The 27,298-nt window shown below is 41.1% G+C and overlaps 1 non-coding gene and 1 pseudogene across 50 annotated transcripts in view; one reads left to right on the forward strand and one right to left on the reverse strand.

Annotated features, from left to right (window-relative positions):
* The window catches only part of LOC145546749 (uncharacterized), a 61,333-nt gene that overhangs the window by 12,030 nt on the left and 22,005 nt on the right, over positions 1-27,298 (forward strand). For 14 of the 49 annotated variants that reach the window (XR_014083198.1, XR_014083228.1, XR_014083222.1 and 11 more), the window contains one exon: positions 15,757-15,859. The exons of 10 other annotated variants lie outside the window; for them this stretch is intronic. This is a non-coding gene — a transcript (uncharacterized LOC145546749). Of the gene's footprint in view, positions 1-3,866; positions 3,934-6,189; positions 6,371-15,756; positions 15,860-23,269; positions 23,381-27,298 lie in introns of all 49 variants that reach the window. 25 more of the 49 variants (XR_014083190.1, XR_014083200.1, XR_014083215.1 and 22 more) reach the window with 5 other exon arrangements.
* LOC145546752 (COP9 signalosome complex subunit 9 pseudogene) lies at positions 12,775-15,471 on the reverse strand (annotated as a pseudogene). The gene has a single exon (XR_014083234.1). The product of XR_014083234.1 is annotated as a COP9 signalosome complex subunit 9 pseudogene (transcript).

The following is a 27,298-nucleotide window of genomic DNA, read 5'->3' on the forward strand; positions in this document are numbered from 1 at the left end:
TTGTTTTTTTCATTGTCCAGAGAAATTTAACAGGTTTATTTATAATTGTTATAAAGTTGAACTGCTGAAACTTGTTCTCTGAAACATTTTGACTTGCATCAATGCCTTTATGTCCCTGCATTTATATTAAAAATTCACACACAAAATGAAAAAAACTGCCAGTACCTGATATCTGTACTCTATTTTTCCACTTGCAGACATATACTTAGGTATGTTTTGACCCCATGGGGGAAAAAAAAATCTAACGTTCAGAACTACCAATAATAAGAAGAGAAAAAATTATTTTTAAAGAATGAAATATTTCCTATCAGAGTGGATTCTTAAGCATGTTTTCCACGTATGTGGCGTGCTAGCTGGATGTCACTTGGCATAATTGTTGCATATTTGGCATGGATAACACACAGGTTGGTGTCTTCAAAACAGCCGACCACAGATAGACTTCACTTGCCTCTTTTGAAGGACCAATAGCTGCACTCTAGAAGTCCAGATCTGTTTTGAAGTCCTGAGCAACTTCCCACACTGGAAGTAAAGTTTGTGAATCAGGAGTTCAGCAGTGGACTTCTGATAATTCTAATTTCATGGAGTACTGCAATACTAGGCCTGTAATGATGAGATTTCTTCACCCTTGCAATAGAGGGCATACTCTTTGCGAGAGGCTTTTGTGGCCAGTTGCTTCCTTGGTGCTTTACCACAAGTGAATTTGCAGGCTGTCTGCTTTGTATGAGCCATGGTATAGAGACCTTCTTACTTAACTTCATTCCCCTTCAGGTGGAGCTCAGTTGCCTGTATATTTTTGAATTAGAGTTTTCTCTGAATATATGCCCAAGAGTAGGATTGCTGAATAATATGGCAACTCTGTGTAGTTTTTTTAAGGAACCTCCAATTGTTTTCCATTGTGGCTGCACCAATTTACATTCCCAGTCACAGTGTAGGAAGTTTCCCTTTTCTCCATACCCTCTCCAGCATTTGTTATTTGTAGACCTTTTCAGTGATGGCACATTCTGACATGTGAGGTAATTCTTCATCGTAGTTTTTAAATAAAAGTATTTATTTATTTGGCTGCACTGGGTCTTAGTTGCGGCACACACGATCTTTGTCGTGTCATGTGGGATCATTTGTTGCGGTGTGTGGGCTCAGTAGTTGTGGCTCACAGGCTTTCTAGTTGCAGCACACAGGCTTAGTTTCTCTGGGGCATGTGGGATCTTATTTCTCCGACCAGGGATTGAACTGGTGTCCCCTGCATAGCAAGGCAAATTCTTAACCACTGGACCAGCAGGAAAGTCCCTTCATTGTAGTTTTGATTTGTATTTCTCTAATAATTGGGCTTCCCTTGTGGCTCACCTGGTAAAGAATCCACCTGCAATGTTGGAGACCTGGGTTTGATCCCTGGGTTGGGAAGATCCCTGGAGAAGGGAAAGGCTACTCACTCCAGTATTCTGGCCTGAAGAATTCCATGGACTGTATAGTCCATGGGGTCGCAAAGAGTATTTCTCTAATAATTAGCAGTGTTGAACATCTTTTCACGTGCCTATTGGCCATCTGTATGTTTTCTTTGGACAGATACCTGTTTAGGTCTGCCTATTTTTTGATTGAGTTATTTGTGTTTTTGTCATTGAGTTGTGTGAGCTGTTTGTGTATTTTGCCAATAAAGCCCTTGTTGAGTGTGTTATTTGCAAATATTTTCTCCCATTCTGTAGATTATCTTTTCATTTTGTTTATGGTTTCTTCCATTATATTGTTGAATAGCTCTTTTTGGCAGAAAATTATTTTCTTGTTTTGAATTGAAATCTAATTGCTATATGTTCTCATCGGTTATAGCCTGTATCTTCCATATCCAATTGTGTGAATGTTTGAAGACACTCTTCCTATTTATGAGGAATATTTGCAGTTTTCTCATAGCACCTAAGCTTGCTTTCAGTTCAGATTGGTCAGCACAAAAGCAGTCTGTCTCTCTCACTGTTTGCAAGCTCAGCCTTGCACTTCTTGTGATTAGTTAGCAGAAAATATGAGCCGTTCCCACATTCTTGGAGAACGAATGGATAGTGAACTGCATCTATTCAATTCGCTGCAAATCTGGCAAGTTTGCAGTTCTCTGCTCAGAATCTCTAGGCCATCAGGCTGTGGCCCCCGTATATACTGCCAGAGATCACAAAATGTCGGGAAGTTTATCCGGGCACTTGATGAAACTGCATTTACTTCGTCAGGCCACTAGGTGATGAGCAACTCGCAAACCCGACTGTCAAGGAGGGTTGTGTACAGAACAGTTTCTGTTTGTACTTGGAAACACCATCAGAAGTCACCTAGTAAATTTCGTTAAATGGTTTTTCTTGGGGGGATGAGAAACATGTCTCACGTATTCTTTGTCTTTCTCCGCTTTGATACAGTTTTAAATATTAATGGGGGGGGGCTGTGCTGCACAGCATACCTGTATCAGGGATCAAATCTGTGCCCTCTGCAGTGGAAGCACAAAGTCTTAACCACTGGACCACCAGGGAAGTTCCTTAAATATTAATTTGACTAGGACAGTTTGAGTGACTTTTTTTTTTTTTTTTTAAGAAAAGGGGCCTAGATGGTGCTTTCAAGGTTCATGTATTTATTTACTTTGTGTGTGTGTGTATCTTGTATCTTCATGTGTGAATGATGTTAGCTAGGTTTAAGATTCTTGAATAGTAGTCCTAGTCTCTACGAAGTGTGACTTCCCAGACGGTGCAGTGATAAGGAATCTGCCTGCCAATGCAGGAGATGCAAGAGACGTGGGTTCAACTTTTGGGTCAGCAATATGCCCTGGAGTAGGAAGTGACAACCCACTACAGTATTCTTGTCTGGAAAATTCCATGCGCAAAGGAGCCTGGAGGGCTACAGTCCATGGGGTCGCAAAGGGTTGGACAAGACTGAGTAACTGAGCACACAGACTACAAAGTATACAGCTTTCTATTGTCTAATTTCTAGTGATTCAGATTAAAAGTCCAGTGTCAATAGGATTCTTTTCCCTTTGCAAGTAATAGCCATTTCTCTTTGAAAGTTTGTTTTTTCTTCATGCTTAGTGTTTTATCATGATAGACTTAGATATATTTAAAAAAAGAAACTCTGCTTGCCACTTGATAAACCTTTTAGACTTAAAAACCTGTTTTTTTCTCAGTTAAGGGAAGTTTTATTGCTTTTCTTGTGTCTGTTTCCAACCCCCTTACTTTGTAGATGAAGAAACTGAGCCCAGAAAGGTTAAGTGACTTACCTAAGGATCACTCAGGTAGTTAAAATGAACCTCAAGAAAATAAACTGACTCTTTTAATGAGATTCACTTTCATTGTATTGAATATTGCTGTAGCGAGAGAGCCATCATGAACTAATTGGTGATTTTTTAGTGGGACAAGAGTTTTTCCAAGGGTTCATGAGGAGATGAAGAAGGAAGAGGAGGTGATAGAATTCGTTACTATTAAAATGTGGCCCATGTGAATGACTGCAGAATTCAGAAGTCCCCCCAATACCCCAGCTATTGGAGATACCCCAAAGCTCTAAAATTTAATAAAACCAAGAAGTTTTTTGAATACTTGGAGAATTATATGTTTAGTTGTCGGAAGTAAGATTATCATGGTCATTCTCTGTTGTAAATATTGGAAAATGTATAAATGGCATCTGAAGGCTTGGAGACAGACATCATAAACTGCCTTATCAGTGGTCTGGTTTCTGTTTTGAATTCCAGCATGGGACCCTTTTCTGCTGGAAACCACCTGTTCTTGGGCTCTGTTGATCTTTGGATTTCCCCAGCCCTTCAGTCCCTTTCAGTTTTGAAATGAAACCTACCCCAGAGGGTGAGGTCAGGTACCGAGAGGACTTTGACAGCTCACATCAGCTTGTTTTCTTTTCAGAGCTGTCCGGTATGTGACTATGCGTGATGCGTGAGGCACAGCAGGCTGTGATAGAGACTAATTGATGGTGAGTCAGCTATTGGGTAAGACCTAGGCAGTATCATCTCTTTGGGTAGCCAGGAAAACATGTAGACCAAATATATTGTCTTCAGGAAGTTAAGAGCACAATCACCAGAGATCTATCATGATTTCTCTGCCTTTGGTTTATTGAAGAAGGAAAGGCTTTATTTCAGTGTCCTTGCTCCTCATTTGTAGAACCTTCTTTCTTTTCAGGAAGGAGCCAAGTCCCTGGTCTCTTTATCCTGTTCCAGAAATTTTCTAAACTTTCACGCTGTGCCTCCTGGAATTGCTGCTTTGATCTGCAGTGACTCCTCTAGAAATGCCTAGAAAACCTTCCACCATGCCCCAACCCCTTCATAGAATGCAGCTTCCCCTCTTCCTTTTGCTGTAAATGTGGTTTCCACCATATTATCACACTTCGCTTGGTATCTTCATGAGTGCAGCTGACGATCTCATCAGCTTGTCCCACACCGCATCCCCTGGTTTTGTCTGACTGTCCCCCAGCCTCATACCCCGGCACTGCAGAGCTGCTTCCAGATCTTCAAGTACTTTTTCCCTTTTGAGACTGCTGCTGGCCAGCAAGGCCACCTGATTCCTGTCTTTGAAGCTGGCATCTTCACACTCATTCTCTCATATTTGTTTAGGACTTAGGCATTTCACCCTCCTCCAGGGGATCTGTGGCCAGACTTGGTCTGGGGCCAAGGATTCAGGCTAGAGCATGGAATTAGGGGGCTTGGTGTTAACTTCTTAGACATGGAGAGACGGTAAGCTGGAAGATTTAAACATCAAGGCCAGTCGAGGGTGGAAGAAACAGAAAGTTTAGTATTTGCAGTAAAGGATGTCCTTTGTAGGCTCCCTCTTTTCCAACGTTTCAAAACTAAGTTATTTTTTAGAACAGTTTTAGGTTCATAGCAAAATTGAGAAGAAGGTACAGGAATTCCCATTATTTTTTGAAAAATTGATCTTTAATTTTATAGACAGTATAATATAGTCTAAAAAAATCAAAACATGTAGGTTTTTAAAAAAGTTTTTGAAAGTATTTTTACTTCAGATTGAGAAATGAACAGCTTCCACACTGTTCATTGGAAGCTACACAGTATTCATGAATACAATGCTGGTCATTTGAGGAAAGGTACAGACTTCAATTTCTCCTTCACGCTTTTCTGTTAGAAAGATACTGTACCAAAAAGAAACTTCAGTACAGGGAAAACTATTTTCCTGATAAGTTTATGAAAACCTGAATTTCCCAGTGGAATCAAAATTATCTTCCTGCTGCCACCACCTTAATATAACCTCATGCTTATTAGAACACTAATAGCTGCACCAAAACAAAGAGTACCTTTACTTTCAACAGTGAGGGTGATTCTTTAAAAAATGTAACATAGATCTCTGCAAGTAGTGTCTGAAATAGACAGCCAATACTGGATTTAATATTATTTTACAAATAATTGTTCTCTTAGCAGTAAATTTAAGTCTACACATTCACAGTAGTGTTAGAAAATGAATACTGTGATTATATACTATATGTTATGACAAACTAGTTTCAAAAAAAAGCTCAACATCTTAATAAAAATTCTAATCAGAATAAAATGTGACTAAAATTTAAAACATTGTCAAAATAACACCACATTTAAAATCTTCCACGATTTACACAAGTATGAATTTCCAGTTTTGGAGCACCTTTTTCTGTTGTGAATTAAAATATGAATATATTGAAAACTGTTAATTTCAAAACATTATAGATATTTTAAATACTCCTGCTCCCCTATTTCAATTATGTCTGTATTCCCAGAGGTAACCTGTTAAGTTTAGAATGTACCTCCCAGACTTTGTGTTTTTATACATATGTATGAACCCAGAAAAAATTTAAAGTGCTATTTGTTTTATTTATTAACACAAATGGGGTCACATTTTATGTATCATTCATATATTTCTTTCTTTGATTCAGTAATGGGCCTTGACAGTATTCCATATTGGTACATGAAGATAGGTCTCATTCTTTTTGGTTGCCGTATAGTATTTCATAGACTAGATGTATTATGTTTTATTTACCTTTTTTCCTATTGATGGACATTAAGGTATTTCTAATTTTCTGTTGTCAGTGATTCTTTTTGTGCTTTTTAAAACTTTTTTTGGGTTTTCTTTTTTCTTACGTAGTTTAAAATTTTTTTTTTATTTTTTATTGAACTTTTTGTGGTTTAAAAGTCAGCATTCTGTTTCTAGGCCATTTCTTTTCCTTTTCTTTTCTTCCTACACCCCCTAGATGGTCTCAGCCTCTCTGATCACTTCAGTTACCATCTGCACGTGGATGATGCCCAGATCGCTCTCCAGACCAGAATATCCAATTGTTCACACGGACAACTTCACTGGGACGTTTTGAAGACTCAGCAGAATGCAGCTCTTGCTGTTCCCCTCTTGCTCCTCCTCCAGTGTCCTGTCATGTGGTAAATAGCACCACCACCCATGCAGTTGCTGGGCCCAAAGCCTCGTAGTCATTCTAAGTCCTCTCAGTCATTCTAAGCCAGTCTGTCATAGGACTTATCCACCCCAGTATTTCTTGGATCCACTTGCTTTCTTCTTCCTTGCTGCTGTCCTGTGCTTTCGTTTTCTAATTTATAAAATATACTATTTGTGAGGATTTAAATAATGTATATAAAATGCTTAGAACAATGGATAGGCACCTAGTATGTGCTAATGTGAGTATTAGCTATTATCATCATCATCGTTATTGTCTGCTGCTTCTTCCTCTTAATGTATCCACTTTCATTTCTGTCTCCAGTCTTGATTTTATTCTCCTCTACCTCCATTCCCTTCTCCACACTGCAGCCAGAGTGATCTTTATAAAATGTAACAATGATCATGATCTAACTCCTTTGCATGTGTGTACTGTTACCCACACTTAGAATGCTTTTTCCCTTGATTTTTGAATGGCTCATTCCTTTTTATTTAGATACACCTACTTTTATTTTTTTTTATTATTTAAAAAAATTTTTGACTGTCATGTGGCATATGGGATCTTAGTTCCCCAACTAGGTATTGAACCTACACCCCCTGCATTGAAAGTGCAGAGTCTTAACCACTGGACCACCTGGAAGTCCCTGGATACTTACTTCTAAATGTCATCTCCTCAGAGAGGCTTTCCCCTGACCACCTAATGATTATGAAGTAGCCACTTACATACGTACATTCCAGCACATCACCTGTTTATTTCTTTACATAGCACTTGCTAACAAGTGATGTTTTTCTAGTTTAGTCACATATTTGTTTATAGTCTCCATCAAGTGGAATGTCAATTCTCTGAGAATAGGGATATTGTCTGTTTTATTTACAGCAGTAAAACAGGACAGTGCCTGGTACATTGTAAGCACTCAGTGAATACTTGTAAGAGAATGATAAAACAGCTTCATGTGCCTTATGAGACCCTCCTTCTTGGTCTCTCCAGCATCATCTGCCATGGTGTACTCTACCATGACCTCCCCAGCTCATCCCATCTCTTTAGTTAAGCTTTCTTGCTGCAGGGACTTTATATAGGCTGTTTAATCTGCCTAGAACACGCTTCCTTAAATGCCCTGCCACCGCTTGGGTATCTCCTATCGATCCTTGGCCATGGCCAAGGGGACTTGGCCATGAAGGGGACATGCGTACCTAGGATCAAGGTTGAGGATCTGAATAGGCGGATTATTTGAACGTTTGATGGCAGAATAGCTGAGAGTGGAGTGCAGTCCTAAGCAAGCAAGGAAGAAAGCAAAAGGCCTTAGGGGTAATAAGATGAGGCAAGGATGAAGTTGGAAGCTGAATCATTAGGTGAAAAACCTAGAGAATCAGGATCATGGGTGGAGTGTAAGAAGGGACAGGGCAAGCAGTTCAGGATTAAAGCCATAAATAATCTTTGGGATTACTAAAATTATCTTCTAGCATTGTTACTTCTTTAGTGTAAAACCAGCTGTTGGATTATAGGAAGGATCAGATAGTTAACACATAAAAGTTTGAACTAAATTTTGTATTGCTTTGTGTTTTATATGCTATTTAAAGTCAAATCCCCAGAAATCCTATCTTACCTCACTCCGCCCCTGCTTTAATTTCTGCTCCCGGGAGCTTACCTTCCCTCCTTTTAAATGTATTAGGTTCAACTCGCTCATATTTTTAATAAGTTTTCCTGTACAGAAGCCTTCAGCAATCTCTTGGTGCTCGCTTCTGGTGGGCTGAGGGTACTCCCTTCAGGTGTGGTGAGCACTCCTTCAGGCTACCTCCTCCCTCCAAATTAAGCATAGGAGCTAGCCTCAGGAGTTTAGAACTTCCTGCCTAACCTGAATCTGTGGAATTTCTCTCTGAAGTTTGAGGAGGGACATGGGAGTGTAGAATATTAGGGTGGGACTCCCTTGGTGAGGCCTAGTAAAGAGTAGTGAAAGGCTGGCTGAGTGTGCATGGATGGTAGGATCTGAAGGTTGAAGGCAGTGGGCTTCAAAGTTTCTTATCTGGAGTTGTCCTAGAGTTTATGGCAATGTTAGAGGGCTCTGATGTGCCACGTAAGGAATCTTGGTCAGTAGGGCTAGTCATTACCCTTTAGAGGTGTTCTGTATGTTTTTCTACGTAGCCTGGTGCTCTTCTATAGCCTGACCAATAGCTGGCATCGTGGTGGATGCTGAAGGGGAATCACTGGGATAGACACAGTACTTACTGATTAGGGGTGTTGTCCCCTTTATGATGGTTGGATGGAGTGATTGTATGCACATACTGGACATCCAAGGCCCAGTCAGCTGGTCTGTGTGAGATGAAGCCTCTGCACTCCCCTCCTAGTGCTTCCTGGGAAAACCCAACCTAAGGCAGCTGGAGATCATGGCCATCGTTAGTGATTGCCCCAAGAGTGCTATCTGTCTTTGACTCCTCTGCTCTCTAATCCCCATGCTCTGATGTCCTGCCTTCTATTTTCTGCTTTGGGGGCCTTCAAATTTCATAAGCCCTTCTGACTCCTTTTTTAGTTTATTTCCTGCCCAGCTTGAGTCTTGGCTCTATGCAGTCCCCTGGTTTTGACATTGCCAGTCAGCTTTCCTCCATTAGCCCTATTCCTAGAGCTACAGTTTTGAGGCTTTAATATATCAGAATTACCCATGGAGGCAAGTGTTGAGGAGTTGGATACTTCTTTAAAATGCAGATTCCTGGGAGAATGGACACATGTATATGTACGGCTGAGTCACTCTCTTGTGCACCTGGAACTGTCACAGCATTGTTAATCGGCTGGCTATACTCCAATATAAAATAAAAGAGGCAGATTCCTGGTCTTTACTCCTGCTATCTTGATAAAATTGGTATGGGTGGTAACCAGGAATCTGCATTTTGATTGGCCTTCTAGGTGACTGACACCAGTCATCATCTACAAACCATATTTGGAGAAACTCTGACTTAGAGGACTCTTTTGACCACCTTCCCCTTACCCCTCCCCTAAAGGGGAAAGAAAAGGATTTGAAGTCTTTACTTGGATCCTGAGGTCCCAGGAACCTTAGACTGTCACCTGTCATCCAGTGGGGACAGTGGATAACTGTCTCTGTGTACCTCATCTTCTCATTGCTGGTGGTGGGCACACATTCCCAGTGAGGCAGACTATCTGGTAAGAGAGCCTTAATGACCGGGTAGACTGCAGGTCAGTAGCTCTGGAATATACTGGGGACTTAGGCTTTGGACTGAGAAAGCTGGATGGAATGTAGACTTTTTTTTTTTTTTAGTTCTACCAGTTTATTGCTACCCACCCATTTCCCTCCACCCTCATGCACGCGTGCTCAGTCATGTAACCCCATGGACTGCAGCCCACCAGGCTCCTCCGTCCATGGACTTTTCCAGGCAAGAATACTGGAGTGGGTTGCCATTTCCTTCTCCAGGGGAACGTAGACTTTGAAGGCTGCCAACTGCACTTCAGATTTGCCTCTGGGATGCTGCTTTTTCTGTACACAGTGACTGTGCCCTAATGTAGGCTGTCTTTTGGTCTCCAAGCTGTTGTCACTCCCTATTGCAGCGATCCTCTAAAAAGCTTCTACTGTCCTTCTATAAAACAACCCAGCCTCGTCTCTCCTTTTAAAATCCCTTGTTGCATTCATGTTACCTATACAGTCAAGTCCAAATGTCTCAGGTTGGAATAAAGTCTTGCACATTTTGACTCAAATTGTGGCCTACAAGGCCAATAAGATCTGGTCCCTCCCTGTATTTCAAGTCTCATTTCAAGCCCCTCTTCCCTTTATCTCCTGCATGGATCATCACCTGCTTACAGTTCTCTGGCTTCAGGGCCTTTGCCTAGAATACTGTGTACCCTGCTCTTCACCTCATTATCCCTTGCCTTTAAGTTTCAGTTGAGCATTATCTCATTTTGGAGGTCTTTTCTGGCCTCTCTGTGTAAAGCAACGCCACATTATTATCATAGCACCCTGTTTGCTTCCACTAGACCACTTATGGCTTTTCACTCGTTTGTCTTTCTCTTACTACACTGTAAGCTCCATGAGGGCAGGGACTTTCTTGCTCGTGATTCTGTCTTCAGTGCCTAGTGTGTAGAGGTACTTGTTGACTAAATTGCCTTTCACCTTCTTATTAGTACCTGCGTTGGTACTTTGTGGCTCTGCACAGTTCTTACCCTTGGCATGTGTGTTGTTACCTCTGCCAGAGGCACCCCTTCTCTCATTGACTGACCAGATTCCTTCTTGTTGTTTACCGCTTCTCTGAGCAATTCCTTGACTTCCCCAGGCAGTTCTAATTCAATAGAGAAAGCACTTGGGTCCCCTTGAATGGACTTTTCACCCTATATGGCGATTTTCCTTATGTGGGAGATACATGGCATTGCCCTTGGTCTACAGATGACAAGCCAGAGGCTCTGAGAAGTGGATTAACTTGAAATAACCGAGATTTAAACCCTGTGAGTCTACAGAGCCCTCAGTCATTTTGTCTCACTGTGCTTTCTCTAAAAGACACCAAATAGCAAACTCAGAGACTCTGAAATGAAGGAGGTGTTTTTAGAAGAGATTACTTAAGTAATGAGTGTGTGTGTGTGTATGTATGTATATTTTTAATTTTCTCAGCATTAAACACAGTAAAAGGTAGAAGTAGTTCCCCCTTACCGGAGGTTTTGCTTTTTGCAGCTTCAGTTACTTCAGGTCTGAAAATATTAAATGGAAAAATCCATGAATAAACAATTCATAAGTTTTTAATTGCATGTTGTTCTGAGTAATGTGATGAAATCTTGTGCCATCCTTCTCCTTCCTATCCAGGATGTGAATCATCCTTTAGTCCAGCATACCTACACTGTGCATGCCATAGGAAAAAACTTAGTATATATAGGGTTCGGTACTGTCCATGGTTCCAAGATTTGGAATGTATCTCACACGGATAAGGGAGGACTGCTGTATCATTGACAAACCCTTTATAAAGATAGATGATAGAATGAAGGATGAACAAATTATTCAGAGGATGGTGTGTGTATTCCATGTTCATTAGTTGTATCTTTGGTGATTCCTTGTGACAACCGCAACATACAACCTAGTAGAGATGAGCCTAAGTGAAGCACTGTTAAATTCAAACTAAAGCAAATGTCAGTTATCATTCATAGTTGGGTTTCCCAGGTGGCGCTAGTAGTAAAGAACCCGATTGTCAATGCAGGAGACATAAGAGATGTGGGTTCAATCCCTGGGTTGGAAAGATCCCCTGGAGAAGGGCATGGCAACCCACTCCAGTATTATCCCATGGACAGAGGAGCCTGGCAGGCTACAGTCCATAGCATCACACAGAGTTGGACATGACTGAAGTGACTTAGCACACAGCACAGTTGCTTGGAAGTATTATGAAGGGTGAAATCTGAACATTTTTGTTGAGGGGAAAAATGTGCAAAAATTGGTGGGCAAAGGCTTTGACACATTTTGATAAAAAATATCTTAATGTTGATAAGGGACTAGTTGATATGGTGGATAGCACCTTATTTATTATATAGCAGTTAAAAAGAAAGATATACCCACCTTCTCACACACACATGTGCACACACACACATACACAAATATGGAGCAATCTCTAAGGTCTATTGTTAAGAGAAAACTAAAGCAAGCAAGAGAAGAGTTTATGGCATGCTAGTATTAGTATTTGTATGAAAAAAGGAGAGGACTCTATATTTGCTATAAACAGACTACCTTTGGAGGTCTGTTTCTGTGTTTTTTTAATCTTACTGTGTTGCTGAAATTTTTAACCCCTATATATATTGCCTTTAAAAAAAATTGTGATAAAAACACATAAAATTTACTGTCTTACGTGTCTTAAACTTTACAGCAAAGAAATCCTTTTTTCTCAAAAAAAAAAAAATCCTTTTTTCTAGTGAATAATTCCCAATTTTATGTCTTGTATTTTTGTATTTGAGATTTTTCTTGAAGTGAGACACATTTCTACTAAGAATAGGCCAAAAAAAGGGGAGATGGTGCTTGAAATTGAAGATGCCTATGTGTACCATTCGTCTAACATCATTTACCCCTCCATTTGTGTTACTTGTACCACTCTTGCACTGGAAGTCTTAGCGTTCCTCCCTCTTTTTTGAAGTATAGTTGATTTACAATATTACATAGTATCAGGTGTACAGCATAGTGATTCAGTATTTTTGCAAATTATACTCCATTTTAAGATAGCTATTATAATGGCTGTAATTCCTTGTGCCATACAATGTGTCCTTTTTGCTTATCTACTTTATACATAGTAGTTTGTATCTGTAATCCCTAATTTGTCCCTCTCTTCTTTGATAACCACTAGTTTGTCTTCTGTATCTGTCAGTCTGCTTCAGTTTTACATATACACTGGAGTTGCCTTTTTCAATGACAGCTTTCTTGTGTGTTGATTTTGTCTTTCTTTTTTTTTTTTTTTTTTTTTTTGCAAATAATAACATCACTTTATTTTAACTGAAGTTAAGGACAAAAGCTGGCCACATTCAGAGTTTAACAGACCTCCTCCAGATGGTTAAAACCTTCTTCTCTTTCTTGGCTAATCTCCTAATTTCAGTCGATTCCCACAAGTTCTCTGGAATCACCTGAAACTGTCCTTTAAGGAGACCCGCCACACCACCCTGTGGCGAAGCTTGACCAAATGCACCGCTGGAGAGAGCTCACTGGACATCATCATCGTCAAAGAGATCTTCAAAATCGTTAAAAAACTCTGCGTGAACCGCCTTCTCATTGGCTGCCAAGTCCATCAGGAGCCCGGTGCTGCCTCCTGCCTCGTCCAGGTCCACATACGGCCCGGCGCCCTCAGGAAACATCTCGTCCACCGCCGGCTTCATCTCCTCACGCAGTCCCGGCGCCCCCTGTCTTTCTAAATAGAGTAAATTCTTGCACAGGAGGCATGTCTTATGATTATATCCTATAGCGATAAGCATAATAGAAGCTGCTCAATAACTGCGTATTCAGGAAAGACTAGAGAGAGGTAGATAAAGAGAGAAAGAGACTCTTCTCCTGAAGAGATGATTGCTTTGGTTTTTCTCTGATTGACCTTACACTCTTCACTAGTGAAGAATTTCTTCCTCTTGCAGACTAAATGTGTTTGATTTGTTTGTGTGTGTGTGTGTCTGTGTGTGATGTTACCTTCTGAAAGCCCAGGAGAGAGAGCAGAAGCTGGAATGGGGCCTTGAGGCTGTGGCCTGATAGTAGTAATATAGTGATTCTTCTGTGTTGTAGCCTGGAGGAGAGTCTCAGATTTTTACCCTCAACCTAATTTCAAGCCTGGATATTCAGCTATCACCTGGGTAGTTGGACCTGTTTGTGCCTTAAGTGTCTAACTTTAGTAGCACATAATAGGAATGTTTGATAAAAGTAATTTGTCATTTTTGGTGTAAGTATATGAAAGCTCTTAACATAGGGCCTAGCATAGAGTAGGTATCCAAAACACGACAGATAGTGTTTGAAAAATATTTTGAAATAGTCAAATCTTTCCCTAGGTCCCCTATCTCTATTCATGTGCCTCCATGGTTACCCTCAGGCTAAAGAAATAGGGAATAGCAACATGGATTCCACCTTTAGGAAGTTGCCGGTTTCTTGTTTGTGGCTTTATGCTCAAACCAGAAGTGTATTCTGCTTCCACATATTTGAGAGCAAAATATCTGGACCTAGGGATATACTCAAAACTGCATCCCAGCTGAAAATGTTTCTATCACACTGGCAGGGCTGGTCACCTTGGGCAGCTTTCTTGGTGGAGACCTGGCCTGAGGATCTTAGTGGGGAAGTCTTTATCTCTAAAGTGTCATGGCATAGCCAGGGTAGCTTGTTGGTGGGTCCAGGCATGGAGGAAGGGATAAGTAGGGGGCAAAAAGGGCTCAGCTCTGTGTCATTTTCTGCTCCAAGGAAGATGTGGGCACTGGTATGCCGGGGCAGTGTTGTGGCCTGCTGTGGCTTGTCACCGCCCTATGAATGAGTCAGTCTTGCTCTTGGCTGCCCTGCAAGGCATTTGGGGTATAGTAGGAGCTGGACTAGAGAATCTAAATCAGATAGACTTGCTTCAAATCCTAGAGATTTTCAGGGAGCAAATACACCTCCCAGGATGTTTCCTGTGTGCTGAGGTAGAGGAATCTCAATCTCTGGGGGCTTCCCTCCATCCATGTTATGACCTCTCAGCTTTTCTTCATCTTAAGCTTTTATTCCTTTCACGCTATCACTGTCCTGGCTTCTGGGAAGAGCAGGAGGATGGGGAGAGTTAATGAACTTGTGGGACTCGGTGGATTTGCTGTCCTTATAATCCTTTCTGGAGCAAAGCATAGGTGTGCAGAGGAGGGTGAATGAGTGGGTGGGAGAACAAACATATGCTGCCTGTACCACTTACCTGGAACTCAGCCTAGACCCTTGCTTGGTGTTATCAACCTCTTTGTTGTTTTCTTTCCCATTTAGAGCATAACCATGTGCACACATGTATTAATAATTTCACATGAATGGATCCATACCTTAATAGTGTTTTTCTTCTTTAAAACTGTTCTGTAATCCTTTTCTCCTTTTTTCCCCTAGTTTCATTGAGATGTAATTGACATATAACATTGTGTATGTTTAAGGTGTGCAGTGTGATGGTTTGATATGATTACAACAATATGGTTAACACATTCATTACCTTACATAGTTACCTATTTTTTGTGTGTAGTGAGAATCTTTTTTTTGTTGGATTGTGTGTTACAGACATCTTTTCATGTCAGTAAACACAGAATTAATGGCTGAATTATATTTCCACGTGTTGATATACCATATGCATATTACTTAGTGTTTAATCTGTTTATCTCATCTCTAATCAGTGGGGACTTCCCTGATACTCTTACTTCAAGTTGTAACAATCCCTCTTCCTTTACCCTCTCCCTTCTCTCCTTTTATTTTCTTTATAGCGTTTCGCCCAACATGCTATACTACTATTTTTTTCTTGTTTATTGCCTAACACCCTTCATTAGAATGTCAGCTCCATGAAAATAGGGATTTTTTTTTTTAATCTACTTTTTCTGTACCTGTTGCTTAGTACCAGCTCCAGGTATACAGCTCAATAAATATTTGTTGAATGAATGAATTTGTTGGATTTTTGGTATGCTTATTGAGGTTTTTATTTGTAGTACTTGTGTTATTATGTACATTCTTTAGAAAATACTTTGGTACGTAATCTTTATACTCTTGTCTATGTATCTCCTTTGGATAAATTTCAAGAAATGGAATGACTGAGTTAAAGGATATGCAGTTAAAATGTTGGTTCATGGAGCTAAACTACATGTAATAGTGTTAACACCAGCAGTGCATGGGATTGCCTTTTCTCCATATCATCAGTAACTCTGGCTTGTGTGTTTTTTGTCTTCCTCACGTGACAGATGACACGTGGTCTTGTCACTGTAACGTGGTAGTTGAGGCTGTGACTCGAGCTAGCCTGGTGGGGACTGAATTATGACTCAGCCACTTATTATGTGACCTTGGGTAAGTCATTTAACTTCTCTATCCCCCTTTCATCTTTGGTAAAGTAGGGTTAATGATAGCACCCGTTTCATGAGAAGTAAATAAGTTAGTCCAAGTAAAATGCTTTGAATAGTAACTGAGACATGGCAATAAATATGATTTAGTGTACATTTCTGTGAATATTAAAGATTAAACATCTTTTATAAATATAAATCCAGTATCTTTTGGGCAGATGTATATATTTTTTAAATCACTCATTCATGATATGTCATGTCCTTTGCACATTTTCCTACTCATTCATGTCATGTCCTTTGCACATTATTTTTTTAAATAATTTGTAAGAGCTAAAGTGTTCACAGTTGTATATGATGCAGATATTGTTCCCAGTTTGTTTTTCGTTTTCCACCTTTGTGCAATTTTTTATCTGTTTGTAAGAGTTTGACATTTTCAGGTAGTCAAAGATAATCTTTTCCCTTAGAATATATTTGCTGCTAGGCCAATGTTTAGAAAAGGCATTCTTTCCGACTTCAAAACTATAAAAACAGTTATTGTCTTTGAGTACTTTGTATGGATATATATTTTTAAATCTTTAAATCTTTGATCCATCTGAAATTTATTTTGATATGAAGATAGCAGTTGATCTGGCTCTGTTTCTTTTCAGTGGTGTCCCAGACCCCTTTACTGAAGGAGTAAGAACAGGAGCCTTTAATCTATTCTTCCCTCCCCTAATTTGAAAGTAAGGTATCCTAGCTATAGCAAATAGCAAAGCTCCATTTTATTTTGTTTTGTTTCAGCTCGTTTCACTTTGGTTAGTTGTGTATCGTTTCAGCCACACCACATGCCATGCATGGGATCTCAGTTCCCTGACCAGGGATTGAACCCATGCCCCTTGCAATAGAGGCACAGAGTTTTAACCACTGGACTGCCAGGGAAGTTCCCGGATCTGCATTATTCTGGGATGAATATGCTGTATAAAGCAGTTTGGGATCAGAACTCAGTTGACTATGTGACGAAGCTGCTGGGCTCACTGGTGTAGCATCTCTCCTGGCTCTGGAAGCTCCTCCTAAGTGGGTCCTTATTTGGAGACTGCTTTGATAGGGCTGTTGTTAGTTTGGAATGATAAGTTCTATTCAAAAAACATGTGACTGTAGCAGATGTTTCCTCCCTCCAGCCTAGGTATATTGACAGGGTATTGGTTGAGGGGGTGTTGAGTGGTAGTACACCCACCATGTTCCAGCTCTGTCCTCATCTGCTCTTTTTGGAACTCTAGTCCCATCCAGTTTCTTGCCTCTGATTCAGAATGGAAGGAGGGTGATTCATACACAACAGAGCATCCACATATTTCATGGCAGCTACTGTCTGCTGGAGATAATGACAAAAGGCAGCTAATTCATACATGGCATATACCAGGAACTGTTCTAAGCACCTTACATATATAAATTCTTTATGTGGTAGGTGCTGTGTAGTGGGTTGCATGGTGTTCCCCTAAAAATTTGTATCCACCCAGAATGTGATTTTATTTGGAAATAGAGTCTTTGTAAGATATAATCAAGTTATGAAATCATTACTTGATTGGGCCATAATCCAGTGCCTGGTGTTCTTATAATAAGTGGGAGACAACACAGACAGAAGACAACCATGTTGAGATGTAGGCAGGGTTTACTGGCACCTACTGGAAGCCGGAAGAGGCAAGGAAGGATTCTTCCCTGGAGCCTTTAGAGGGACTGTGGCCCTGCTGACACCTGTATTTTGGACTTCTAGCCTCTAGAACTGTGAGAGGATGAATTTCTATTGTTTAAAGCCACCCAGTTTGTAGTATTTGTTACGACAACTCTAGGAAACCAATACATGCTCTTACTGTCATCTTTGTTTTCAGATAAGGAAACTGAGGCCTGGAGAGGTCAAATACTTGGAAATCTCTTTAGGCCACTGCTCTGATGCCTGGGCATTCACTCTGCATCTTTTGCTATTGTTCTTATCAGCTCTGCACCTTCCCTACAGCTTTCCACTTACGGTAGTGCTGGGGCTGAGCTGCTCAGAGGGTTCCTTTCTGTGACATAGCAGGCTGCAGCGTTTCCTCCTCCTTGCCCTCTTCCCACTCTAAAGCAGAAATGCCTACCTCTCAGGAGGCTTTTGGTTGAAGCCTGATGATTTCAGCAGGTCTCTTCCTGGCCGTACCCCTGCAGGTGAAATCAGACTTTTCATTTCCTTGCAATGTCAGGGAAGTATCAGTGACAGGTCAGGGGAGGGTCACCAAGCTTCTTCTGGCAAGTGTTGTTATGCTTCCCATTTCTGGCCTGCTGTATTTCCTAGAATTCCTGCCAGTAGGCAGCTCAACTCTTGTTTTTCTTTGGCGCTTTCAGAATATCACGCATAGTTTACATGCCACGTCTCATAGTCTATGGCCGTGAGCAGAGAAGGAGCAGCTTCTTGGTAGCACTGTGAGGACCCTGGTCACTTGTTCTTGATTAACTCAACCCACTGCAGTGGCTCTCGCCCCTGCTAAAAGGAATGGGAGGATAAGGGCATTGTTTGACCCAGCTCATTTCCCTGAACAGCACCTTGTCTGCCGTGGTCTCTTCTGCTGGCATCCCAGAAGAGGTTTCCTCCCTTTGCATCCCAGTGCTGGCCACAGAATCCTGTCTGTTTTCTTGTATAGACCTTTTCCTTTGGATCCTAATCTTACTCTCAGCTCCTCTTACTAGACTGTATATCTGTTTTGTTTGCTGCTGTATCTCAGGACTGAGTAAAGACTTGGCACTTATTAGCCCATCAAGAAATGTTTACTGAATGAAGGAGTGAATATTGACCACAGAGTTTTGGAATCCTGCTTTTTATTGCTTCATACTGAACCCAGTGACCAGATTTAGAACTTTAGAGGTCTAAGCAATGGGAAGATTATGGTTGTTACTGTTGTTGTTCAGTTGCTAAGTCATGTCTGATTCTTTGGGACCCCACGGACTACAGCATGCCAGTCTTCCCTGTCTTTTCACTTTCTCTTGGAGTTGCTCAGATTCATGTTCATTATAAGATTATGACGTTCCTCATAATTTCAGCCCTGAGTATATCTTTCAGAAACAATATTAAACACAAAATAAGTATAAGGAAGTCTAGCAAAGTATAAGGGAAATCCAGCAAAATTTTGATATTTACCATAATGTCTATCTGGATGAAAAGAAAATAATTTAAAATATTCATTATTGTTGTTTCTGCTTTCCCAGTTCCCTGAGCATGTGCTGTCAGGTAATATTGCCTGAACCAGCTCTTCCCTGGCCTTGAATTTCACCTTCATTTCCTCCTAATTCCATCTGCTGAACCTGCCAACCAGCCCTTTTCATCCCCCAGTGGTGTCCAGACCACTGAGAGCCCAGCTTGGGCTAGTGCTCTGGGCTCCCTGGGGCCTTGCCAAGAAAGTCACATAGAACGTGTACACTGCTACAGGGCTCCTCGCAGTGAGAATTCCCATGCTGGATTGGGATTTAGAGTCAGCATAGCATTTTAAAAATTCTATTTATTTTATTTTTGGTTGCACTGGGTCTTTGTTGCTGCACATGGGCTTTCTCTAGTTGAGGGGAGTGGGCTGTACTCTTTGTTGCAGTGCCTGGGCTTCTCATTGTGGTTGTTTCTCTTTTTGTGGAGCACAGGCTCTAGGGCTCAAGGGCTTTAGTAGTTGCCACACACGGGCTCAGTAGTTGTGGTTCACAGGCGTTAGAGTGCGTGGGTTTCAGTAGTTGCAGCTTGCAGGCTCTAGAGCAATGGCTCAGAAGGTGTGGTCCACAGGCTTTGTTACTCTGTGGCATGTAGAATCTTCCCAGACCAAGGATCGAACCCATGTCTGCTTCATTGGCAGGCAGATTCTTACCCATTGCGCTATCAGGGAATTCCTTAGCTTAGCATTCTGTGCCAAGTGATTACACTTAGGCTGTATTTCATCGTAGTAAATTAAATCTGTAATAAATGAAATGTAATCTGCTTTCATGATTCTGGATGTGGAAAGTCCAGAAATTTCCCTTTGTTTTTCCTTCCTAGATTACTGAGAAAGAAGTCAAGATGCAGGCCCACTTTGCCCCTATATTAATATGGGCCTTGTTGAGACCATTTGGAAGTGGAGCTCAGGCCTCAGATAGGCTGTTCCAAGGCTATAAATGTAATCACATCCTGTTACTGCTTGATTCCATAGAGTTTAAAATAGCATTGGAAACCTCCTAGGAAAAAAAGCTCCACCGTAACTTCTTGGCTAAGGAAGTAGCATGTGCTGGCCAGAGCAGAAGGAGTAGCCAGGGCTCCCAAGTTCTATTCTGGACCTGTTGATTTGAGGTGTGACGTGCAGCAATCTGAGATGGTGTTCTGTAGCTCTAAGGTTTCTCATCCTTAGCACAGAGTTTGTGCTTTTAGGGAAAGAGGCCAATACACTGGTTTCCTGTCCTCTAGGAGAGTCTCATTATTAGAAGTCCTCCCTTTCATTTGAATTTCTGTGTCCCTACTTTTTTTTAAATGAAGAAACATCCCCCACAGAGTTAATATAGGAACCCCAGCAGTATCATCCATGTTTTACTTGACTTCATTTTATCAGAATTGCTTTTCTTTTAGCAGTGTGATTTAGATCAGCTCTTGTGAGGAATGGGAACTTTGATAGGGTTTAGGAAAAGGAAGGGAAAGTTTGTGTGGGGCACACACCTTGGACAACCAGAAAGGAACATGAAGAGACCAGGTGTGTACTGAGCCAGGAAGAATAAACATCATCTCTGGAGAGCCAGACATAAATTAGATGTTTTTGTATATTTTCTCATTTAGTTATCATAATGCAAATCAATGAAATATTATCTCCATTTTTGCACATGGGCAAACTGATAGTCAAAGAAGTTAGGTAACTTGCCCAAGGTCAGACAGCTAATAAAAAGCTGAGTTAGGATTTATTTCTCCTCAGGTCTGTCCAGTTCCAAAGCCCATGCTGTTTTCATAGAGCTCTTCTGTCTCTGACAAGATTTGAGAAAGGAGGGTGGGGAAAGAAGAGAAGATGGGGAGATGCCACCTTTCTTTACTTCACAGTTCTGCTTGTTTAGATGTGTTTAGCCAGAGCACCCTGTTTGTGGAATAGGACTGGGTTCTGTATGTAGATGTGCTGCAAGAACTTACGTGGGAAAGTCACCAGTTGACTGTAGGGAAGGATGAAAAAAAGCCTTTGTTCTTTACCTTTAGGTCTTCATTGTAGTGTAACTTACACTGTCAAAACACCACTGGTAACTCTGGTGTACAGTTTAAGAGGGCCTTACTATCATCCAAATAAAATCTTTTGATGTGTTCTAGGGAATAAGCCATGATGGCGACAGAGATGAGGGTGTGGTGTGGCCTTACTGATGTATTGGGAGCTGGTGGCACCTGTTACATGACTATTTCAGTGAATTATTACTGAGTAAACAAGAGGTGTCTCTCTTTTGCCTTTCCAAGGGAGACCAGATGGCGGTGAGTGTTGGCCCAGATCCAGGGGAGCCTGGCCTCTGGGCTGGCAGAGGAGATAGCTTTAGTGTCAGGTGATGAAATAAGAAGAGACAGGGCTGGTCTGTCAAGTGATATAATTTCAGGGGGCACCAAGAAGACATCTTGCCCCTCAAAGACTTTTCTCAACTATTTGTTGTTGCTTGGAATTCTACTAGTGACATTTTTTCCCCTTGATGTAAGCTTTTTGAGACCCTATTAAAAATGAAAAGACTCTAGGAAAGGGTTTGATTTTGAAACATCTTGGTCATGTAAGTGGAAGTATGAAAGAGTTCTTAAGATTGATTTCTGAGAACTAGACTAAGGCAGGGACAGAGGGGAGAAAGCATTGTGCCGCTAGTCATAGTGATAGGAAGGATTCACCATTGAGATTGAGATTAAGGCCCTGAAAGGAGAAGTTGGGTCCCCAAGAATCATTTTGTGTTCTTTACAGTTTTGCTTGAGGAAAGATAAGATGCTGAGAGTGGTGAGAATGGAGGCTCTTGTGCTCGAGGAGGAGCTGGGTTTGGGCTTTCCCCACCAGTGTGCTGGCTGTGCAGTCATGGTGTTGTCTGGAGAACAGCTGACGAGCAGAATGTGACAAGGAGTGTAGGCCTTTGAGTTTGTGGTTTTCTCTGATGTCCTCAGAGAAGGCCATCACAGATCTTAGGAAGCATGAGGCAGCTTCCCAGAAATGGTGTAAAATGGTGGCGCAAAAGAAGCCACTGGTGACGACATGGGTAGGGCGCTTCCTCTGTGGCCGCTGGTCATAGACAGCTTTCCCAATGAGCTGTGCTGAGATCGGGCTTACCAGGAAGTAAAATAAGCCACGTCCAAAGCAGTGACAAAGCATTTGGGGTGTCCATACAAAGGTGCAGTTCCCCCATGTTCACTAATTTGTGGAGCCAAAATAACTAATTCAGAGATGCCAGCATAGCACCTATGAGTCAGATCTTTTAACTGTTTTGGATTGAATTCACTCCTGGTTGACTGTTCATTTTTCATTTACCATTTACAAAGGCTCTCAAAATGCCTTTGTAATTGGAATCCACGCATCCCAGGGAGTCTTTGACAGATAGCTCAAATCTCAGTGCTTTTCTCAACTCCTCACAATTGAATTCATGGATGCTGTTCACCCTCAGGCTTCAACTTTACTCTGTCTACATTTCTACCCTAAGTCCAGAGCATTTTCTTTGGATCAGACTTTTGGCTTCATTCAGGCCTCTGAGGTTCTTACTTCTTTTGGCACGTTTCCCTAGAGGACCACCTAAAGAGTGGTCTCCACCTCTCACCTCCTAAAGTTTGATATAGTATGGATCATGTTTCTTACTGGAATCAGCACAACCTTTTGGAAGTTTCTGGTTATACCACACATCTGCCTCTCTCTCCAACCACCTCAGCCTCACATGCAACGTCTAGTCGTGTAGTTGGATCTGCTGACCATGAGAATTTTGAAGCCAGTGTCCCCCTAGGGAGGGACTCCTGGGTATATGCCCTGAGTGACAGGTCTGGTCTACTAGTCTCTGCCTCTCCTCCATCTCACCTGTATTTTGGCTTTTCCCTGGAGGAACCCCTAGCCCTTTCCAGGACTATAACGCAGGGACTGTGGCCTTTGCTTTCCAGCCTCTTTCAGGCCGGGTCCCTTCTCCTTTTCTTACAGGTAGTCTTCAGCAGGTAGAGTTCTGCCCATGCACTGATCTCCTCGTGTTGACTACTCTGAACTTTGTCTGCTGCTCTTTGGGCTGATTGGACGTCTTGCTGGTCTGTTTAGCTGTGCTTCTGGAACAAAGCTCTTAGGCGTAGCCAAGCCCTTGTCCTGAATTTCATGTTAGGTCTCCAGCTGCCTCTGCCTCAGGAAGAGCGTTTAATATGCATTTATAAAGCTCAACAAGGGAGATAGAGAATACAGCATTTTCTAGACTGAGTTAACTAAAGAACCTTTTTTTTTCTTTGAAGGAATGTTTGTTAAAATCTGACAGAATATGGTGTTTGGTGGGGCACAGTTTTGGAAAGTACAAGGCTTTATCCCAAACCAGTGGACGTCAAATGAAGGAATTCTAGGTGAAGGTAATGTGACAATCAGTAAGAAAAATTCTCTTGGGTAGGGAAATCTCTCCTGGGGCTCCTCATTCAACAAATGTCCTCTGAGCACCTGCTACTCATCTGTCTCTCTGCTGGAATCACATCATGTGTTTGATTGCTTACTGTGTGTCTGCATAAGGCCAGCTCTGATCTGGAGTGGAGCCCCAAGTGGAGAAGAAGGTAGGGATGCTACATTATTTCTCCCACTTTTACATCCTCTTCTCCTTTCCTCCAGTTGAAATGGGTGATGCCATCATGGCCACAGAAACCATCGGCTTCTAGATCCAAGGAAGGAGGGCTTCTCTGAGGCTTTTTCCCTGACTTTGACCTCTTCTGGGATTTCTGTAGCACTTTTGAGCACCCCATCTCTCCCACTCTGGAACTAGTTCATCTCTGCATTAGTCTCCAGTCTCTCTGCTAGTTCAGGATTTTACTTTACATATGGGCATCAGTGCTAAGTGGGACGGAGCTCATTCTTATGGAATGGATATGACATTATAAATTTTCTACTTTGCCTGTGAAATCCTTCTTCTTTTACAGCTCATGGGCAGTCCAGACTATAATAATTTTTTTTCACCCCTTTAGTGAAGATAAACCCATGTTTTGGGCAGGGCAGTCTTGCAGATGAAGACTCATTTAAATCTGCCAGGGTCAGTGACTGAGTGTGAAGGACATAGCTGGGAAAGGAAGCCAGTTACTTCCTCTGAATATTATTCTCAGCCAGGATAGGAAAACACCACTTGAAGCAGATAGAAGTCACTAAGACTCCTGATTCAGGCCTTTTGAGACCCTGGTATATATGTCTTTACTGTCATGAGTGAGATCTTTGGTTGGCTGGCCTTATTAACTCAGTTGGCTGAGCTAATCATAAACTAGATGGAAAGGCTTGGTGTTGAACCTTCCCTTAGGTTTGGTGTTCTCTGAACAGCAACAGATAGCATCTTCCACCCACAAAGCCCCACCTCAGGGGCCTTAAAGGCCTGTTGTCACTTGTCCATTTCTGCCACGTCCTGTGAAAGACCATGGTTTTCACTACGAAGATGAGGGAATGAGTTCACTTGCAGGAGGGGGAAAGGGCTTGTAATGGACATTTAGGGACCTTAAATAGAGTCAGTCAGTTACTTGGTCAATCGATAGGTATTTATAATTATTAGTTGGTCTATAATTGCAGAAGGCTTGCTTTTCCCAACTAGTCTTTCCTGTCATGAATACATTTCCTAAGATTCTTTCCTTGGTCCCCTTTTCTGCTCCCTTCAATAAACTATCCCTGGTTGATGTCGTCTATGCTTGTCAAAAACTTTCAGATCTCTATCTCCAACATAAATCTCTCTTCTTAGTTCCTGACTCATGATGACCAAACACTATTGATACTGTAACCTGGATTGCTCTTAGCCTTTTTAAACTCAACATGTCCCAAGCCAAATTACATTGTTCATCAAAGCGTCCTCTTTTCCCTGTTCCCTCATTTCTTCTTATCCCTATTCCTCTTCCTTTGTTCCTTGATTTAGGAGCATCGCCATCCAAGGTGATAAGTAAACTTGCTTCTGAATCACTGTTTTGCGCTGTTCCCCCACCAGTAATTTAATAGGCTCTGAGTATAATGTAAGATGTTTAGGATGTGTCTAGATGGTTTGTTTATTTTTTCTTTTCCTTTTCTTAAATTTCTTGTCTGCAAGGCATGTATAGTTGAATTCCATAGAGAAGTTAATAGAAAAAATAATTAAAGGTTAATGTGAGGTTTAGATTTTAAGTCAAATGGAAGTTCTGGAAAGGACGCATCGGAGGGCTACAAACTTTTAAGAGGAAGGTTTGTGGAAGAGGTAAGAGTTGACTAAGGACATTAAGGACACCTGAGGTGGGATAGAGACCGAAGACCTCTTTGGAAGCGCATGCAGTGGTGAAGGGATGGGGTAGATAACTCGCAGCTTGTTTCTTGTGAAGGTTGAGTAATCATCACCTCTCCCATGAGCTGCCTCTGCTCGGCACTAATGTACCTTGTACAGTTTGATTCTGTTCAAAAGGTTCTGAGGACTTGAGTATCCTAGTGTAATCAGTTAGCCTGGAACCGTTTTTTCCTTTAAAATTTTGGCTCAAAGCATCATCTTGCAACTTGTGGGAACTCTGATTCCTTCACCCAGAATTCACCATGTTCCTGGGAATTCTTGTATTTATGGTCACTCTGATTTTGAGTTCTTGCTTCCGTTAAATTCGTTCAGATTGTAGATGGTCTTAGTGTCTCAAGTTGCATTCGTGTTTCCATCCACATTGACTCAGATGGTAGAACTCATATCTCCCAGCTCAAAGCCTTTGTGTATGTAGCAGACTTTGTTAAAGTTTGGCGTAGTGGAGAGTATTTTACGTTGCAGCAAAATAAGCAACTTGAATTCTAACACTGGCTCTCCCGGTCCCTTAAAGTACTTTGCCCACCTTTGCATTAGAGATCCATCACTATTACTGTATGTGGCCTTGGTGTCTCTTACAATCTTCTCTCTCTTTGCTTTGCAAACCGTCCTTACTCTGTTGCTCCTAAGCACTGCAGATACTTCTTAACTCCTATTATGCAAAGCAGTTGAACTCTTAACTCTCCCTCCCAAGTTCACCTCGTATAGCTAAGATCCACTGAAGGACTCCACTGAATAAAAAGCTCATCTACTTAGCCACACAAAGGATTTGTAGAACCTCTTATATGTACATTATCTTCTCTCTTTTGGAAGTATTTCTTGTTTTAAATGGCATTTACTTCTTAACCCATAAATGGTTTTGCTTTGAAGGATCTGTGCAGAGGAGGTGTAAGAGAAAAGGGCAACAATGTGAATACAAGCAGGAACCTACATAAAACCTATTGTGGGCAATGAAAGAACTCGTCTTAACTGGAAAGAATTCTTGTTAGGGAGTAGTGCTCAGCATAGATTAGGAAGTCCGGAAATGGACCTACGTTCAGTGGGAAAGGATAGTGTTTAGGACAAATATCTAACCATTTAAAAGAAAATCTCTGTCACCTTCTAGTAAAATAAATTCTAGATAAATAGTTTTATTTATTTTTATTTCTTATTATTGGGTTGGCCAAAGAATTTGTTTATAAAATCTTATGGAAATACCCAAAAGAACTTTTTGGCCAACTCAATATTTATTTTTATTTTATTTTTAAAAGTAATTTTTACTGGAGTATGTTGATTCGCAGTGTTGCATTAGTTTAAAGATTTTTACATAAAGTGATAAGTGTACTTGAAAATAGATTTTTTAGTGTGGTACCAAAGGCAGAAACCATAAAGGAAAAAATGGGGTGGATTAGTTTTTTAAAAATCACAACAAACACCATAAGCAAAATAAAAGTAGATGTCAACTGGTTAAAAAGAGTTTTCAGCATATCTCTAATGTGTGCAAAATTCTTAATTTGTAAACTCTTATAAATTAATAGGTAAAAAACACAAAGTGAGAAAAGTCATAGAAAAATAAGTACAAATGATTAATAAAGAATATAGAAAAGGGCTGTTTCATTTATAATCCAGAAAACACAAACGGAAATGAGATATCATTTTTCAAATCAGTCAATATTTAGACTGATAAATTTAAAAAGAAGAAAATATTTATTGCTGGTGAGGGCTGGAGGAAGGAGGAACTTATACTCTGTTGCTGGGAATGAATATTAATACATTTTCTCTGAAGTTCAGTTTGGTGATATGTATCAGATTTAAGGTACTGCTGCTGCTAAGTCGCTTCAGTCGTGCTTCAGTCGTGTCCGACTCTGTGCGACCCCATAGACGGCAGCCCACCAGGCTCCGCCGTCCCTGGGATTCTCCAGGCAAGAATACTGAAGTGGGTTGCCATTTCCTTCTCCAGTGCATGAAAGGGAAAAGTGAAAGTGAAGTCGCTCAGTCGTGTCCGACTCTTAGCAACCCCATG

The sequence above is a fragment of the Giraffa tippelskirchi genome, chromosome 4 (assembly GCF_054371585.1).
Source record: "Giraffa tippelskirchi isolate mGirTip1 chromosome 4, T2T-mGirTip1v1.2.pri, whole genome shotgun sequence".
NCBI classification, from domain to species: Eukaryota; Metazoa; Chordata; class Mammalia; order Artiodactyla; family Giraffidae; genus Giraffa; species Giraffa tippelskirchi.